This window comes from Mustela erminea, chromosome 8, assembly GCF_009829155.1.
Source record: "Mustela erminea isolate mMusErm1 chromosome 8, mMusErm1.Pri, whole genome shotgun sequence".
NCBI lineage: Eukaryota > Metazoa > Chordata > Mammalia > Carnivora > Mustelidae > Mustela > Mustela erminea.
In genome coordinates this window covers 40,952,711-40,970,424 of record NC_045621.1, presented here as the reverse complement: position 1 = coordinate 40,970,424, position 17,714 = coordinate 40,952,711, and the positions used below count along the sequence as shown (strand labels likewise).

Genomic DNA, 17,714 nt, shown 5'->3' with positions numbered 1-17,714 from the left:
ATTTCCGGTTGACACAATTACTGCTCAGTGGAGGAAGGTAGCAGGGCATGAAAAGGATAGTATTTTGTTTCAACCTGCAAAGTGGAGGTAATTTAAACAGATAAGTAATACAACAAAGTAATATGATATGAGTAATAGGACAGCTGGGAAGTTATGGATCTGGAAGATGAGAGTAGTTTAAGGAGAAATACAATGTTCAATACAGTTTCCAAACGAGGATTTTTATAATGGTAACAAGATACCCTTAGATAATGCTCCACAATCTCTTTTTATTGTTCGTCCCTGGCAATATGCCTTTCACACAGCGGGCACCCAACATGTTTGCATGAACTAGTGGGTCACCATAACAAGCAGCTTGGGCAGAAGATGTGTCCCGAGACTGTTGTTCTCATTCTCCTATTCCAGGGGAAGCCTGGATGTCAGACAATGACCTGCACATGGTCATTTCCAGGTCTTAAGACCACATTGTCTGATTCAGGGTCTTATATGTCTGTCCTTGAATACAACGTCTAGAACAACAACAAAAGGGGTGTTATTGGGAGGTAGAATCAGGAGTAGGGTACATAAGCCACGAAGAGGAGAGGAAGAAAGGAAAGAGGGTCCATGTTTCTCTGAAAAAAGTCCAGGCATGTGGGTGGGAGGCTGTCTTTAGCCCCTCTTCTCCTCCTCCTGTTCCCTATAAGGCAAAGTCTAGAATGGGTATGTATGCAAGAAGTCCTCAGGAACCTATAATCCTTTCTGAGCATTATAACAGCAACAGTCAAAAACATTCTAATCAAGAGGCAAGAACTAATTGGAGAACATGAATCTTAATTAGCTTGCCCATCAAGATCAAAACTCTAAAATGTTATTCATTAGGCTGGTACCTTGGTGCACAAGCAAGGATTAAGAAGAATCCCAGTAAACTGGGTCATCAATATATGGTGTCCCACACAAATACTGCTCCATTGACTTTATCTATTTTCTCTGATCATCAAAGACTCTCACCAGAAGAACCCATTGCTCCATCAAAGCATAACATTTGAAAAAGTATGTGCAAGATCTGCTGGAGGTTATAAAGGCTGCAGTCTCCTCATCAGGAGACCAGGACCTGGTGCTGGGTGGGCTTTGTGTAAGTAAATGATGATCTTGGGCAGGCCCTGAAGCCATAACCTATTGTATTCTGGTTTCCTGTATAAAACGAAATGAACCAAATGTGACAATCTGTCACACAAACCCCTCCAATAATCACCTACCCAAAATGATCCAACAATAAAGAATGAATCAGCTCTGGAAGTACAGGGATAAGACAGGTTTGGGGCTTCATTGAATTTGCTGGCTCTGGTCCCATGCCTCAGATTCTCTTAGCTCTTCCTCTTGCCCTGCATCAACCTCATCTTTGTAGAAGAAAGATAGACCCAAAATGCATACCCGGTAGCCTCTAGCACACTCTTCATCGCTCGTCTCTGGCTGGCATGCATTCACATGCCCATTTCTGGAGCAGTCACTGGGTGAAGCTGGCAGTCAGCTTCCAGGAGGACAGAAGACCTCCGCACTTCTGCCACAGGTGTGCTCTGAAGCTCACCCAACTGCAAAGACTCAACACATTTTATGAAATGACATAAACAAATCAAAACTGAGAAAAATGAAGGAAACCAGATAGCAACATAACTTTAAGGAAAAATAATGTAACTAAGTCAATCCTGAATCTCCCAGTGATCCTGCACACACCCTGAGGACCCCTATCTATTAGCTCCCCGCTAAATTTAAAGGGGGGTTACATGCACATGTCATCTTTCTCTATGATGGCTTTACTACTACAGGCCTTTCTCCATGATGCATGGGGTGGTTAGCTCTTCCTAAAGAAGAGGCATTGGCGTAAGTTGCTAAGAGGAAGGTTGCACACTTTCTAGTGTGTGTGGCTATGCATACCTATGCATGCTTACCTGTGTGTGTGGCCCGAATGTGTGGATGAGCATATGTGTTGTGTTTCTTTCTTTGAACCAAGAGGGAGGATTATCCAATAGTTAATGGCCAAATGGATAAGGCATCTCATATTTAATTACGCTAATCGGCTTCTTTCTGGACTAAATCTTAAAAGTCATTTCCAGGTCAGAATTATGTAGACATATTGTGCAAGTTTGTGGCAGGACCCAGTCTTTTATAAAGTTACAAATGAGAAAAAATAGTTAGTTTGGTAATAATTCCATGATTTATTTTATCGCCTTTAATTAAAACCTTTTGTGTCAAGATGGTAGTTCATATAATAATAAGTGTTTCATTCAGCTGAAACACCAAGGTAGGCTCCTAGAGCAATTGCTTCTGTTTAATACAATCATGATCTTTGTGATAGTTATTTTGGCAAGAACTGGACTCCATGTATCACTATTTAGCGCGTAGGATGGCTTGGTATGACTCTGATATATATGCTCCAGTACCGAGCAATGAACACACCAATGCCCTTCAAATGGGCCATTCAAACATCAGCGGGAGAACAGAATCTTGGAATCTTCGAGTTTATTTACCCCAATGTTCTTATTGCCCAGATACGCCACTGAGGTGAAGTGAAACTTGCAAACATTCCCAAGGTAAAAATAATCTGATGTTAGCAAAGTACAAATTGAATTGCAGATCTTTTGACTCTAGTTACAGTGTTCAGTGATTTTTCTGTGCTGTCTTCTTCAGAACAATGTTACCCACAGACCTCTCGGGCTAACATTACATGCAGCAGCCAGTACATTCATGTTATTCAAACCTGGGGGCTAAGGAGCACCCCTATGCAACTGTTACTCTGGCTACTTAAGGATGACTGGCTATCTCTAAGGATTTGCCTTCATTTATTTTTATTTTTAAAGGATTTCATTTATTTATTTGAGAGAGAGAGAAAGCATGAGTTGGAGGGCAAGGACAGAGGGAGTGAGAGCAGACTCCCAGCTGAGCAGGGAGCCCGAGGCCAGCCTTCATCCCAGCACCTCATGATCACAACCGGAGCAGAAGATAGATGCTTAACCGACAGAGCCACTGAGGTCCCCCAAGGGTTTGCTTTTAGAGTGGAGACCTATAAAAGAAAAAGCACAAAGAAGCACGTTGTAAATATGTGTCTGCCACTAAGATGGAGAGACATGAGCTGATGTTGACTAAAACATATCAGAGGGAAATCCAGAAAGCTAAGTGCTGGGTTACCTGGTCCTCAGGGAGTTATTGTTCATGCTCACAAGGACAGCATTTGTAAGCATTGTCATACAGATAGGTCACAGGTTTATTACACATCTTATACTAACCAGTGTAAAATTATATTTACAGGCTTTGAGCAATCGGCTTCTTGCAAGAGAGGTGCATGTGAGCAGAGCGTGCATTCTTTGATCAAGCAGTTCCACTTCTGGGGGATCTTCCTGAAGATGTCATCAGGTTCTCAAAATGCATGATCAAGTGCATTTAAGTCCTTGCTATTTTAGTTAGTTCAATTTTAAAATATTTAATAATTTTCCATAGAAGATTGACAGGCTTCCCAAACTATAGAATAGTGTGCTGTCCTTAAAGATAATTACCACCATGTATGTGTAGTAGCATGGGAAATTGCTTACAATATAATTCGTGTGTTAGGTTTCTAGGGCTGTCATAACAAATTACCACAAATGGGTGGCTTAAAACAACAGAGATTGACTGACTCACACTCATGGAGGCTGGAAGTCTGAAACCAAGGTATCAGCCAAGGTGTCAGTGGGGCCATGTTCCTGACCAAGTTCCCAGGGGAGATCCCTACCTTGCCTCTTGCAGCTGCTTGTGGTTCCAGACATTTGTGGTCTTGGAGCTGTATAACTCCCATCTTTGCCTCTCTTCTCACGTGGCTTTCTCCCCTGTGTGTCTCTGTGTCCTCCCCTCCTTGAAAGGACACCTGTCATTGGATTTAGGACCTACCCTGAAATCAAGATGCTCTCATCTTGAGATCCTTAAATGAATTCTAATGGCAAAGACCCTTTTTCCAAATCAGGTCATATTCATGGGTTCTGGGAAGACATATCTTTTGGGGGGGGAGGCACAATTCCATCTATTATAATTAGTTATTATAAACTTTATGCGGTCCTACTTCAACAATGTACATATACACAGTGGGTAACACCATTTTTAGGATGGGATTGGAGAGCCAACACAAATATGAAAAGACCTCGCTCTGCCCCCCTATGCAGAGTTAAGAGAACGAAGGAATCCTGGAGACCAGAAGCCCCCAGAAGGTGTTGGTGGGTTTGGTTCCTTCTGGAGGCTCTGAGGGAGGATCAGGTCCAGGCATATCTCCTAGCTCCTGGTTGTTCTGGCAATCCTTGGCTTTTCTTGGCTTGTAGGCAAAAACTCCAGTGTCCACTCCATTGTCATATGACCTTTCTTCCTGTCTCCATGTCTCTGTTTCCTCTTATAAGGACACAGTCACTGCTTAGGGTCCATTCGAATACAGGATGACCTCATCTTAACTAATTGCATCTGTAAAGACCCTATTTCTAAATAAAGTCACTTTCTGAGGTTCTGGATAGATACGAGTTTTGGAGGAATATTACTGAACCCAAGTCAGCTGGCATGGGTTATCCCGAGTCAGTCCAGTGTGGGGGTCATGAGTGGGCAAGTAGACCTGGAGGAGGCAGCTAAGGTGTGGTACAAGATGCCCTGGGGATCTCGAGGGGAGCTCTGTCAGCTCCAAGCCCAGGCCAAATGAACCCAGGAAAAAAAGAGCACAGGATATCATTTCTAAAGAGTCCTAAGTGGAAGAACCAGACTTACCACAAGCCAGTCCCTAGGGCAAAGAGTGCAACTCCCCAAAACTGTCCGGTACCCCCCCTGCCACTGCTTGCAGGGCGAGTGTGAGAACAGAAGACCACACATATTAAATGCAATGCATTTTCTTGAAAATGTGAGTTTTGCTACCACAAAAACTCACTTTAAGAGTTGAGATGGGGGGCGCCCAGGTGGCTCAGAGGGTTAAGCCTCTGCTTTCTGTTCGAGTCATGATCTCAGGGTCCTGGGATTGAGTCCCGCATCGGGCTCTCTGCTCAGCGGGGAGCCTGCTTCCTCCTCTCTCTCTCTGCCTGCCTCTCTACCTGCTTGTGATCTCTGTCTGTCAAATAAATAAATAAAATCTTTAAAAAAAAAAAAAAAAAGAGTTGAGATGGGATGTCCCTCCCCCAATGTGTGCCTCAAAGTGGGAAACAGTAGGAGACCACCCTCTGAGCCACCAGGTGTCACACTAGCTGATCCATTGAGCTGGTCATTGAGGGAGCATCGCAGGGGAACAGGTGACAAAGCAAAAAAGAAAAGAAAGCAAGGAAGGGTGGAATGAACAGGAAGCCTTCCACAGTGGCTGCAACCACGTGGAGCTCTCTTGGATGAAGCACCAAGAGCCCCAGTGCTTCTGCCCACAGAACGACGAGCACTTCCCAATTTCATTGTGACCTAGTTCCTGGACCTCGCCCTCCTCACCAGAGGCCCGCAGAGCCCGGCTTAGCAAATCCTGCCCCCTAGTGCCCTCCTGCTCCCTCCGAGCACTGTGAAGCAGCTGGGAGTCTAAGGAAACAGCTCCTTTTTTCTTACCCTCCCCCACTGCACCCACAAAGCCATTACCTCCACCACATCTTAGTTCAGGGAAAAATAAGGCTCAAATGTCTTATCGGCTCACCAATTTTGTTTTTTCTTCTGAGGTAGGTTTTGTTTGGCTTTTAGGAATGCCAGTTTTCTGAGAGTGAAAGCCAAGGGAGTGTCTATTTGGATATCCAAAGAAAGAATGCCAAGGTCATGGGCTCAGGAAAACTGGGAATGAACCCAGGTCCTCATCTAATTGCATAAACTGGGAACTCCAGGCCTTCACTCTAAAAAGAATTAAATAGACGGGCAACAGTGTGAGTGTTTAACAGAGAGCTTTAGGGTAAATCAATTCTCCATGCCCACCGGTATGGAGTCCCTACAGCTGATGCAGAGAACCATGCTCCCTGACTTGGTGTATAGAATGCTTAATGCACATCTATCCAAGGGGTAGGTGAGTCTGCAGGGTGGGCTCGCAATGGTTTTGTAAGAAGTCGCACCGGAAACATGTGATGGCCAAAGTGGTCTACGAGGCCAACAGTCTGGCTATCATTCTCTTTGCTTCCTATCTACTAAGAGAACTTCAAACCCACTGGTTAACTTTCTAAAAGTTTGTTTATTTATTTATTTATTTATTTATTTATTTAATACTTTAAATTTTTTTTAGGGAAGGGAGAACACAATTCAGAGAGCTGAGATGTAAGCTCTGGGTTTGCCTCTTTCTAGCAATAGGGTGAGTTTTCTCTAAGCCATGCCTTCCTCATTGGTCAAATTACAGTTATAGTGGCAGGCACCCAATAGGTTTATTTTAAGAACTGCATGATGGAATCCATGTGGAGTGCCTGCCTGGTCTGTGGTGTCCAATAAATGATAGCTATTTGGCTGTTTGATTCGGTGATTGTGGTCAGGTGAGGAATGGCCTCCTAAACATGACCACATCCTAACCCCCAGAGTCTGTGAATGTGTTATCTTACAAGGTAACAGGGATCTTGCAGATGTGTTTAAGTTAAAGAAATTGAGATGAAGATATCCTGAAATGTCTGGGTGGACCCAATGAATCACGAGGTTCCTTGTAAGACAAATGTGGCATGGTCACAGAAAAGGCCATGAGTGTTGGAAAGGAAGGCTGGAGACTTGACCTTTGAAGATGGAGGAGGGGCTCTAAGCCAGGGAATGAGGAGGACAGCCTCTAGAAGCCAAAAGAAGCAAGGAAATGAATCCTCCCTGGAGACTCCAGAAAGAACACATCCCTGTTAAAAAATACCTTGATTTTGCCCCAGGAGACCCATTTTGAACTTCAAACCTTCAAAACTGTAAGATGATACATTTGTATTATTCAAAGCCATCAAAGTTTGTGCTTCAGCAGCAACGAGAAACCAATATAGTTATAAATACCCAAATCTCCCAGTGTAGCTGGCCTCATGACACTGGTTCAGGATCTTTTTATAAGAGGGATTCCCTCCCTGTCACTAGCCCAAGGATCCAGTCAGGGTGAACATATTAGTGAGTTATATATTGATTGAAATAGCTGACCATTAACCATGGTAATAGAGTCAAATTCAAATCATATTTTCAAAATGAGTAACATCACTTGGAATAAAACAGGCCTGCACCCCAAAGAGAGCAAAACAATGAAGGACAACAGGGAGAAAGCTCATGTGAACACTGACCGAAGATATAATGGAAAATACATGTTTGATACTCTGCCTAATTTGGAACATGGGAGGAGAATGGCTGAAGCAGCTACTACCAAGACAAGAGAACATGGAAACCAACACAGACGATGGCACCAATCCTAAGCCACATCCCACATGTAAGGCCATGAGAACACCAGGAGGGAGAGAAGCAGACTGAGCTGCTCAGGGGAGAAATCAGCTCTGGGGGCCTTCCAGGGTTGATGCAGAAGACCTCGCAACATAGAGGGTGGAGAGGAGAGTGGGGTCAAAGGGAGAAGGAAGACAGAAGACACATGGATTTTGGATAAATATGCAAACTCAAACACATGAGTTTGAGAAAGCTGAGGGTCTCATATCTGTGGCTTCTCTCATTGACCTCTTACTGTTTTATGTAAATTCTATTGGCAAGTCCATCAAAATGAACAGCTTTGGACTGCTTCTCTCCCTCTGTCTATTGGCATCTCCAGGAGGATGGGTTCTTACCATGGGGAATCCATTCCTTTGGCAGGGTGAACCGGTGGGTAGAACCAGGACAGTTCAGAGATAGAGCAGAAACATCCTGCTCTTGTGTAGAAATGGCTCTAGCCAGGGGACATAAGGGGTGGATGTTGTCACAAATTAAATCTGAGATTCGGTCTTTCAAAGTTCCCAGGGTGGGATGAAGGTTACAACCCCTCTGGTGTGTCTAATTCTCTTGACTACCAATGCTCACCTTTCTGCATCTGACCCTCGCAGCTCGCTGTAGTTTACTGCCTGATCCTAGCCAGAGATTTCATATGTTGCATGGATCAGTGGCTCCATCATCACCACGGCAACTGTGGCTAGGCTCCTGACTAGGAAACATTATTTGCCCTTGGGCAATGATTAGGGCAACCACAGGAAATCATACAACATAGCAAGGATGTTACGTTACCACTCTGGAGAAGTCTCACCTCCAGAAAGACTTCAGGGGAATCCAGCTCCCACCATGTTCTAGGCTCCTTGTGTCCCAAGACCACCCACCCAGACCCTACACCTGCCCACTGCAGCTGCAGCTCCAGCCGAAGCCCCTTTGGGCTTCTCTTCCTCACCCCACTCACATTCATCCACAATGGGCCCCACATACCCTCCGTAAAATCTACCATTTACATAAGCAGAGCTCTTCATATAGACAGTTGTGCAAGATGGGAAAAGTCCTCATTTGCCTTCCTTGGATTGCAGAAGGACTGAAGATACCACAGCCTAGAGAAGAAGAAGACAGGTGTGAGGAAAGACAACAGAGAAAGAAGGAAAGAGACAGTCCAGAAAGCTCAGAGGTGATTAAGCTAAGCTTTATTTTAAAAGGCCAGAACATGGCATCCCTAATGAAGAGAACTTTGTAGACTGTTTCTTACTCTGTCCCCGTCCCACTTCCCCTGACCCACTAATGCCCAATAATCTCTGAAGAAATCCGGCCATGTATTGTGAAGTGTACATAAAATTAATCTTAGGACCAGAATTAAATCTCCCGCTGTGGTCTGGAAGGAAAGTAACACAAAAAATAAGACCCACAAAACAGTTTGGGAAGTTGCCCCAAACTCGAGGAAGACACCAGCAAACGTTCAGGCTAAGGCGGCTCCAAAGGTAAGACCTGAGTGTACAGCTTTCCTCTCACATGTCCCCTGGACGAGGGAAGACAAGCGTGGTATGTGATGGGTTGGCGACACGCCAAGCCACACCAAGACATTCGAGGATGGAAAAATGAAAAAGAATGTTAAATGTTGGAACCCTGGGCAATTTTTCATCCAAGCTGTGAAGGGACAAGGGCGGTAAATGCGGTCCCTCTGTAGAGGGGTGTTCATGTTCCCAGGGGCTCACAAGAATGCAACAGTGTTATGCTTGTTCACACTGCTAATGATTCCCTAGCCAACCTGTCACCTCATACAGATTGGCTCTGGTCACACCTGCCTCTGGATAGAGGACAAATTGTTCTGCTGCCAACCCCAGAGTGGCACAATGACATTTCTAGGGAGAGGTTTTTGTCCTTGTACTGAGATTCCGATAGAGGTGGGAGCTGGAAGAGGACAGGTGTGTGCTGATCAAAGGAAACCCATGAACTCTTTTGGGTCAACAGGAAACCATTCACCTGAATTCTGGCCTGAAGGAATTAGAAACAGCCTCGGCAGAGCCTGGAGGTCCTACACTCACAATTTGTATTTTTGTAGTCCCCACCCTTGCCAATGGTGGATGAGCCCATTTCCCCCACTAAGTGTGTCTATCCCTGCTGGTCTGCTAACATCCTGGGAACATCAGTGTTTGGAGAAGGCATGGGCCGAGTGAGAGCACGGTGCCTGTGCTCGGTGAGGAGAATGACATGCACAATCCCCAGGCACATATTCACAGAACAAATCAGACAGTTTCTTTGCCAGATACATGACCCAGCAGACTCCTACCCCAGTGCCCATGAGTGTTGCTGAGCACACCTTTTCAGGCCGAAGTCTGTTTCTTGCTATTCTCTCCTTCCAGAACACAGTGGCAGAAATGTGTTGGCAAAAATGTTTGGGGAAGGGGGCACCTGGGTGGCTCAGTCAGTTAGGCATCGGCCTTTGGTTCAGGTCAGGATCCCAGGGTCCTGGGGTCAAGCCTCAAGTCAGGCTCCCTGCTCCATGGGGAATCTGCTTCTCCCTCTCCCACTTCCCCTGCTTGTGCTCTCCCTCGCTCTCTCTCTGTGTCAAATAAATAAAAATATTTAAGAAAAGTTTGGGGAAGGCAGATGACAGAAATACTAAAATTACTTAAATGGGGTTAATATATTGTTGTGATCATTGAAGAGGTCATACCTGTCCTCCATGGATGCAGGATGCATCCTGCAGGGATGCTCCTTTATTAGACCAGGGTGCAGGGAGATGGTGAGAAGAGGGGAAAGCCACATACAAACCGTGTTGGGTCAACATTGATACCCAAACCCAGTAAGACGCACAACAGCACAAAAAGAGAGTAACAGACCACTCTCATGTATGAATGGTAATTTGGACATCCTCCATGAAGCAACTGGAATCTAGCAGCTTTTTTAAAGAATAGTAAACCATGACCAAGTGGGGTCATTCCAGGAATGCAAAGATGGTTCGGTTTAGGAAATATATTAACATGATTCACTATGTTTTGTTATCAAAGAAGAAAGACGAATTCCAAATCTCCAACTTTAAATTCAAAAAAATTTTTCCAAAGAGGTTTGTTTGAAATTTATGTTTTTTTAAATTTTTTTAAAGATTTTATTTATTTATTTGACAGGCAGAGATCACAAGTAGGCAGAGAGAGAACTGGAAGCAGGCTCCCTGCTGAGCAGAGAGCCCGATGTGGGGCTCGATCCCAGGATCCTGGGATCATGACCTGAGCCGAAGGCAGAAGCTTTAACCCACTGAGCCACCCAGGCGCCCCTATATTTATGTTTTAAACTCTTAGCAGTGGAAGAACGGATGCAACCCAAATAGGACTGAACTATAAACTCCGCTTATACCAGACCAGAAGGCATCATGGAGCTTAAGGGTGCAACACTGAAATGCTTCTCAGAATGCTATCAAAGTGAGGACTAAGACAGGATGCTTATCACCATACCACTGTTGTCTAACCCTGTCAAAATATGCTCAAAGAGAATAAGAAAAAGAAAAAAATGGCACAGAAAAATGATGAGAGGAGGCAAAATTAATATTATTTGCAAAAGCTATATGGTATACATGGGACACTCTGGAATAGCAACTGAAAAACTTATTAAAAACAATATGAAAATTGTTGAAGACAGGTCAAAAACCTAACATATATTAGTCAGTTTATGTTATAAGATAGAATGACAAAAGATTTTATTTATAATAACAAAAAGAAAATACCAATAAATAATTTAAATTATTAAATGCCAAACACACCTTTCATGCAAAAAAAAATTTTTTTAATATGCCATATACACCTCTTACACGTACACCAAAAAAAAAAAAACCCTCTTCGATTCTATTAAGGGTCACATAAGAAGACTTTGGGAAATGGAAATGTATAGCTTACTCCCACAGAACAAAACTCAGAAGTTGAGAGATGTCAAGTTTTCAAAATAAGCTACAAATTTGGTGTAATTGATTTCAAATACCAACAGAATTTTTTTCATGACTTGACATGTTGATCTCAAAGTGGAAATAAAATTAGTACATGGGAATATCCAGGAAAGTTCTGAAAAATAGGCAAGACTGTGGAGCAAGACAGTTTCTAGTCTTGGCAGACATTGAGAAGCTATAGGAAGTGGGGCAGTTTGCTACCGGAGCAGGAGTAAGTCGTCACTTCTTCTTTTTTCTTAAGATTTTATTTATTTATTTGACAGACAGAGATCATATGTAGGCAGAGAGGCAGACACAGAGAGAGAGGGGGAAGCAGGCTCCCCACTGAGCAGGGAGCCTGATGCGGGGCTTGATCCCAGGACCCCGAGACCATGACCTGAGCTGAAGGCAGAGGCTTAACCCACTAAGCCACCCAGGTGCCCCAGCAGTCACTTCTAAATGAAGGTGCAAATGACCAATAATGCCTTTACTGTATCACCCATCTGGGAAATAGTTCTCAGGGGCTTGTGACCTCTTCCTGGAAAGCCAGGGGGATCTGACAAGAGTTTCAGTCTCACTGGAAAGGGACTGCATTTGGGTTTGTGGATTCTCACGTCCTGTAATCCTCTCATGGCTACTGCAGAAGGGCCGGGATCCAGGAAGTCCTCTAGCTGCTGCAATTGCCAAGTGGCCTGGGAACACAGACCTCTGTCCCTGGGTACTTTCCTGGCAATATCCACTTTGACAGAAAGCTAGTTCTTCTATATTGTTGCCCGGGACTGAGAAGTCTAGAGAAAAAGAATCCACAGGAACATTTTGATGGTAGGGAGGGGCCTGCCTTTCATCCCTAATTCACCAGATGATATATTAATTTTTTTAATTAAAATAAGTCACAAAAGGAAAGACACTCTTGACACCAAGTTGCCTGGACTGATTGTCTTTTTAAGAATAAGGAATTAAAAAAAAAAAAGGAATAAGGAATTTACAAGCATTGCCTATTGATCTAAAACACACATTTGACATAATTATACTATGCATGGCTACTATGTGAGTTCTTAGCTCCTAAAATCCTTAGGTAATATTAATCTCCTCATGTAATTGCTTCTTATCTAAAAATTTGATAGCTATGCTTTTTTTTTTATCAGTCAATGGAAAAAGAGGAAGAATAAAGCATTTATTAAGGACTGGAACCCATCAAAAGAAAAATCACACAATTCATGAAGCATCTTTCTTCTCTGGCACTTCTATTCTTTCCAGTGTATTTTGCTGTGAAAAGAGAGAAGGAGAGGGGATTAGACTCTGTGGCATGCATTCCACATTCCTGCTATGGAGACGCAGGACCCAACACTCCTGGGTGTATTCAAAGGGAATCCAAGGTGGCCCTAGAGACTGGAACAACTGTGCAACGTGTCCAGCTCCTTGAACAAAGAGCAGAGGTAACAGACACCTGCCGGGGAAGGGGAGAAGTATTCTAGTTTGAGCATGTGGAAACATATCCACATGGAGGATAAGGCAGAGTCTGGCATGCTGTTGGTTAAGGCAGAGTCTGGAAATGGAGGGTGGAAGGCTCCCCCTGACGGATGGGCATCAAAGTGCTGAGGGTGTCTGGGATCACGTGGGAAAGAGAAGCCAGTGAGAAAAGGAAGAGCCCAGGCTGGAGTTCTGGGGACCACCTCCATTTGGGGAGCAGGAGGAAGAAGAGAGACCCATGCAGAACAGAGAGAAGACTTAGAACAGGAAAGAAACACTAGACGCAGCCACAAAGTTCAGTGGGCAAAGGGAAGGCCAGGGGGCTGGAGGCACCAAGAGCTGGAGAGAGAGAGCAGGGCAGAGCCACTGGAGAGAGGTCCTGGGATGCAGCAGTGCAGACAGCATTTCTTTCAAGCCAGGCGGAAAGAAGTCCTGAGAGAGTAAAGAGGAGGTGGGAACGTAATGGTGGGGGGGGACCTAAACCCTCATTATTTGCAAAAATTTGCCTACTTGCTAACATTCCTTTGTAATCCCCAAATGGATATTCCTGGTGATTTTGCGTTCATTCTAGGAATGCTTAAGGTGATGAAAAGCTAGTCTCCCAGCATCCATGTTGCCAGCCAAGGTCAAACAAGGTCATGCTCTGTCTCCTTATTTCAGTTCATACTGTAAACAAGTGTCCTTCTTGCATACCATTAAGGGCCATGCTTTGGGCATTTTTGTATTTTTTGTTGGTGATTTTGCGTTTCAAATGGCCCCCACGCATCGTGCCGGGGTGGTGTCCAGCCCTGTTTAGCACAGAAGGCTGCGGCATGCCTTATGGAGAATACGTGTATGTTCAAGGAGCATGGTCCAGGCCTGAGTTATGGTGCCGTTGACCGTGAGTTCAATATGGATCAATAGCGGATGTTAAATAAAGTGCCTTTCAATGGAAACACACATAAAACAAGGCCGTGTACTGACTGGTTGATGAAAGGTGACCAAAGGCTCACGGGAGCCTAACCCTTACTTCCCACTGGAACAACGGCTCAGTATTTGCTAATTCAGTGTTAGCAGCAACTTTACAGATCATAACTACCAAGATACTGAGAGTGGACTGTCCTCCCTCCTTCAGGTGTGCACAACAAAAGAGCATCAGAGTAGACTGTAAGTGGACACAGCCCCACATGGCCAGCTTTCCATCTCCCAGGCACCAGCTGGTCTTTCCTATCTCAGATGGGGGAAGGGGTCTGGCTCCTCCGGTGGGTGGGCAGCCTTGGGAGGTTATGACAACAAGTTGTCACTCATGGGTCTGATCCCCGAATATGGAAATCACTCAGCCAGCTCACTTAAGGGGCCACACTGTGGGGTCACCCCTCCCAGGTAGCTGATGATAGGTAGGTATGTGTAAAGGCTTCCAGGCTTCTAATCTTTGCCTTCCAGTGGGAGGCTGCCTACCTAGCTTCACCCAACACGTGACAGATGTAAATAATCCTTGGGTTTCTAGGGTGCGTGGGTGACTCAGTCCGTTAAGCATCTGACTCTAGCTCAGGTCATGAACTTGGGGTCCTGAATCGAATACTGTGCCGGGCCCTGTGCTCAGTGGGGAGTCTGCTTGTCTCTCTCCCCCTGCCCATCCCTCCTCTCTCAAATAAATAAAGTCTTTAAAAAAATAATATTAATCCTTGGACTTTTGCCCTCTCATGCTGTTTCCTATACATGGAGATATTGACATGAGGTTGAATGTCACAGGGCAGGGAAAGAGAGACAGACAGATATCAGTAACAATATCCCAATCTCGGAGGCATCTGGGTGGCCCAGTTGGTTAAGCATCTACCCTCGACTCAGGTCATGAGCTTGGGGTCCTGGGATGGAGCCTAGCGTGGGGCTCACTGATCAGCTGGGAATCTGCTTCTCCCTCTGCTCCTCACCCTGCTGGTGTGCTCTCTCTCCCTCTCTCTCTCTCACTAAGCAAATTTTAAAAGAACTCTTTAAATCCCAATCTTAGCATCACCTCTAAGAGCAAGAGCCTCTGATGTCCGCACTTCCTCATCTACAAAACCGAAAAGAATGACAAAGCTTCATATGAGTTGTTGCAAGATTTTTAAAAGGCAGTGCATGGGAAGGTCCACACACAGACCCGGGCACTCTGGAGTGTTCTGATCTTCCTTGGGGCACTCTGGAGTGTTCTGATCTTAACGTTTGTTAAGCAAACTGACAAACTCATGAAACTGATCCTTCTCAGCATGCCACCGTCCACATCAGACCTTACTTGCAATGGCCTGCTTTGCAGCTTTGGGGCTGAGTTTCAGGGGTCCACACAAATCGTCATTGCAACATAAAGGAAAACGCCTCGCTCACACCGCTGTGGTTTGGGTGCTTTCCGTGTGGTTTGTGGTCATCTGGCCACTGAATAATTGAAAAGGGTGAACTATTCCAGCCATAAAGATCAAGCAAGGGCTATAGCTGAGAGATCCCTGACAGCATGAGAGTTGGGACCTGATTTTCATGGCCCCTATGTTAGAGGAGCAAATAAGAAAAAATTCCAAAGCTCATGTTGGAATCCTACCTTTCGCTATGGATTCCTATACATGAAATGATTTTCTAGCAACCTGAAAGACGCCTAGAACACTGTTTATTAAATTACAAAAACACTTAGTCCCTATAAAACCAGGCTCGGAGGGTTCCGTGGTCCTTGAATCAAAGACTCTGTCTTTGGGGAGCTCCCCACCAGAAAAATGACATCCACGACTTGAACACGATCATCCTGCCTTGGGTCACGCATGTGTTTTTTCCTTCCTTCCAGCCTGATTATTATGTTCTAGACATTATTCTTAACTTTATGGTAGTAAACTAAAATAATTAATAAGAATGAGGGCCATGCGTTGCTAAGGAGGTCACGGTCTAGCGGGGCCAAAACCAAGTATGAAAATAATAATGAACCTTTGAAGGAAGGTAGCCAAGAGGTTAAGAGACTGGAGCATGATCTCACAGCTCCTGGTGGCAGAGCAGGCTTGGAGCCAGGTCCACAGACTCAGGTCCCTGTGCTGGCCTTTCCAGGTTCATTTTGGGATTCTAGGAAATTCAGAGCACCATGGAGAAATCTGAAGGTCACGGGAGCTCAGGGTCATAACTGGGTCATAACTGTGGCAATGTCAAGCCTTTCATGGGTGCTGCCTTGAAAAACATTTGATAAGCAATCAGTTTTGTTATAGAAATCAAATCAATATTATTCACACACATGGATTGCAAATATATTGCAATCTATGTGTATGAATATGCCCAATATAATCATATTATTAATAAATGAAACACAGCCAGTTCATGGGGAACTCTATTTTGCCCCCTGAGGATACTCTATAAAGCAAAAGGAAATGATTTAAATTGGTTAAAAAAAAAAAAAAGGAATACAATGAGTCCATTTCTTCATAATGAGTAGATTCTAGATCTCCATATGAAGCCAGTGTTTATTTTTAGGAGGCACATAGATTAAATAGAAAACCTACCATTTGCATCTTTCATCCAATAAAGCTTCACTGGTAAATTTTCCTTCTATTTTTGTAAAATGTCAGTTGACTTCTTTCAAATTCCAGTGGTTAAAAATTAATTATACTATGCTTAACTGATTTTTTTTTTTTTTTAAATAACAGTCTCAGGCACCTAAAGTGAAGGATTCCATCATCCCTTCAAAAATACTTGTCGAATGCTTGCTGTGTGCCAGGCTCTGGGCAGGGCCCTGGGATACAGTAGCACCTGATGGGCCCTGAGTCCTGCGTGCACTCTGCGCCCCGCGCCCAGGGCGTCTGGGGCAGCCCGGTGGGACAGAAAAGAGATGAGCAACTGCAGGGCTCTGTGATGAGGACAGCTGGAAAGGGGTCAGAGTAGACCTCCCATGGGAAATGACACTGTGCTGAGGCCTGACCGGTGAGGAGGGATTAGCCAGGGAGCAGTCCCATGTGAAGGTCTCAGCATGACAAGCTGTGAGATCTCAGTACTGCTGGAGCTTAGGGCCAAGGCAGAGTTGGAGAAGTGGACAGGGGCTGGATCACCAAGACCTTTGTGTGCCATGCTAAGGAGCTCAGACTTTATCCTGAAGGTATGCAGTGTTATGCAAACTAAAGTCTGTGAAGGCTCAGACTTTGTTATTAACGTGTGTGTGTGTGTGTGTGTGTGTGTGTGTGTGTGTGTGTGTAAAAATGAATGTGCATTGAATTGAAGTCTATAATTGCATCTGAAGATTCTTTTCAAGTGTGCCCTTCCTGATGTCCCCTTACTACATGGAAACCTTTAGAAAGACTTAGTTACATCTGCTCCAATCCCTAGTAACTGGAAATTTATATACTTGGTGATACTCAGTGTGGGTTTGGTATACCCGGGCTCAGTTTTCAGCTCCCACCACACTAGTGGAATAGGCTAGTCTTCCTTTTGGCTTAGTGTCTGCATTTTGCATACCTCTGCTTTATCCCCAAGTGAAGCGAACACTAAGGGATTAATATGGAAAGAATCTGACTCTTCTGTTTTGGGATAAGCTTGAGGACAGCATGTAAGGTGAACAGCATGAGGTCAGGACCTGGTGCAAAAATGCAGGCACTGGTCAGTGGTGACAGTAATGACATGAGTGGCCAATGCCAGGGAGAATGTGTGGCCTTGATTCATAAGACTGGACCCCTGTGGGTGTGAGGAGAAGAGAAAGGGGAAAGAAGGGTCAATGATGCTCTAAAATTTTGAGCTTGAGGAAATAAGGTGGATGAAAACAGCCTGAATTAAGGAAGGCAGTTGAAGAGGGCACCGGGTAGGTTCCAGGAGGATACAGAGGCCCATACCAACTTCATCCAGGACAGAGCATGGTAAGAGATGTGTGCTTGGACGTAATTGCAGATTATTGATGAAGTCAGCAGGTGGAAGATATGACAAAGCAATCTATGGAAGGAGGAGAGGGTGGGCTAAGGAGATAACTACAAGTGGTCACCAGTATTTAAATTATTGATCAAGGAAAAGAAGGCAGATC

General features: G+C 44.6%; 1 protein-coding gene and 1 long non-coding RNA gene across 5 annotated transcripts in view; both read right to left on the bottom strand.

Annotated features, from left to right (window-relative positions):
* Positions 1-2,890: 2,890 nt before the first annotated feature.
* On the bottom strand, positions 2,891-8,644 carry LOC116597244. Of its 2 annotated transcripts, XR_004288512.1 has the most exons (4): positions 7,933-8,644; positions 7,704-7,801; positions 3,743-3,874; positions 2,891-3,037 (listed from the first exon to the last, which is right to left on the bottom strand). It is a non-coding gene; the product is annotated as an uncharacterized LOC116597244 (long non-coding RNA). The 2 variants fall into 2 exon arrangements; XR_004288511.1 differs by having other exon boundaries at positions 7,704-8,644.
* Positions 8,645-12,178: 3,534 nt separating this feature from the next.
* SPP2 (secreted phosphoprotein 2) overlaps positions 12,179-17,714 on the bottom strand; it is a 33,148-nt gene continuing 27,612 nt past the window's right edge. For all 3 annotated transcript variants that reach the window (XM_032355243.1, XM_032355240.1, XM_032355241.1), the window contains one exon: positions 12,179-12,523. The gene's annotated coding sequence lies outside the window, so the exon portion shown is untranslated. The remainder of the gene's footprint in view (positions 12,524-17,714) is intronic.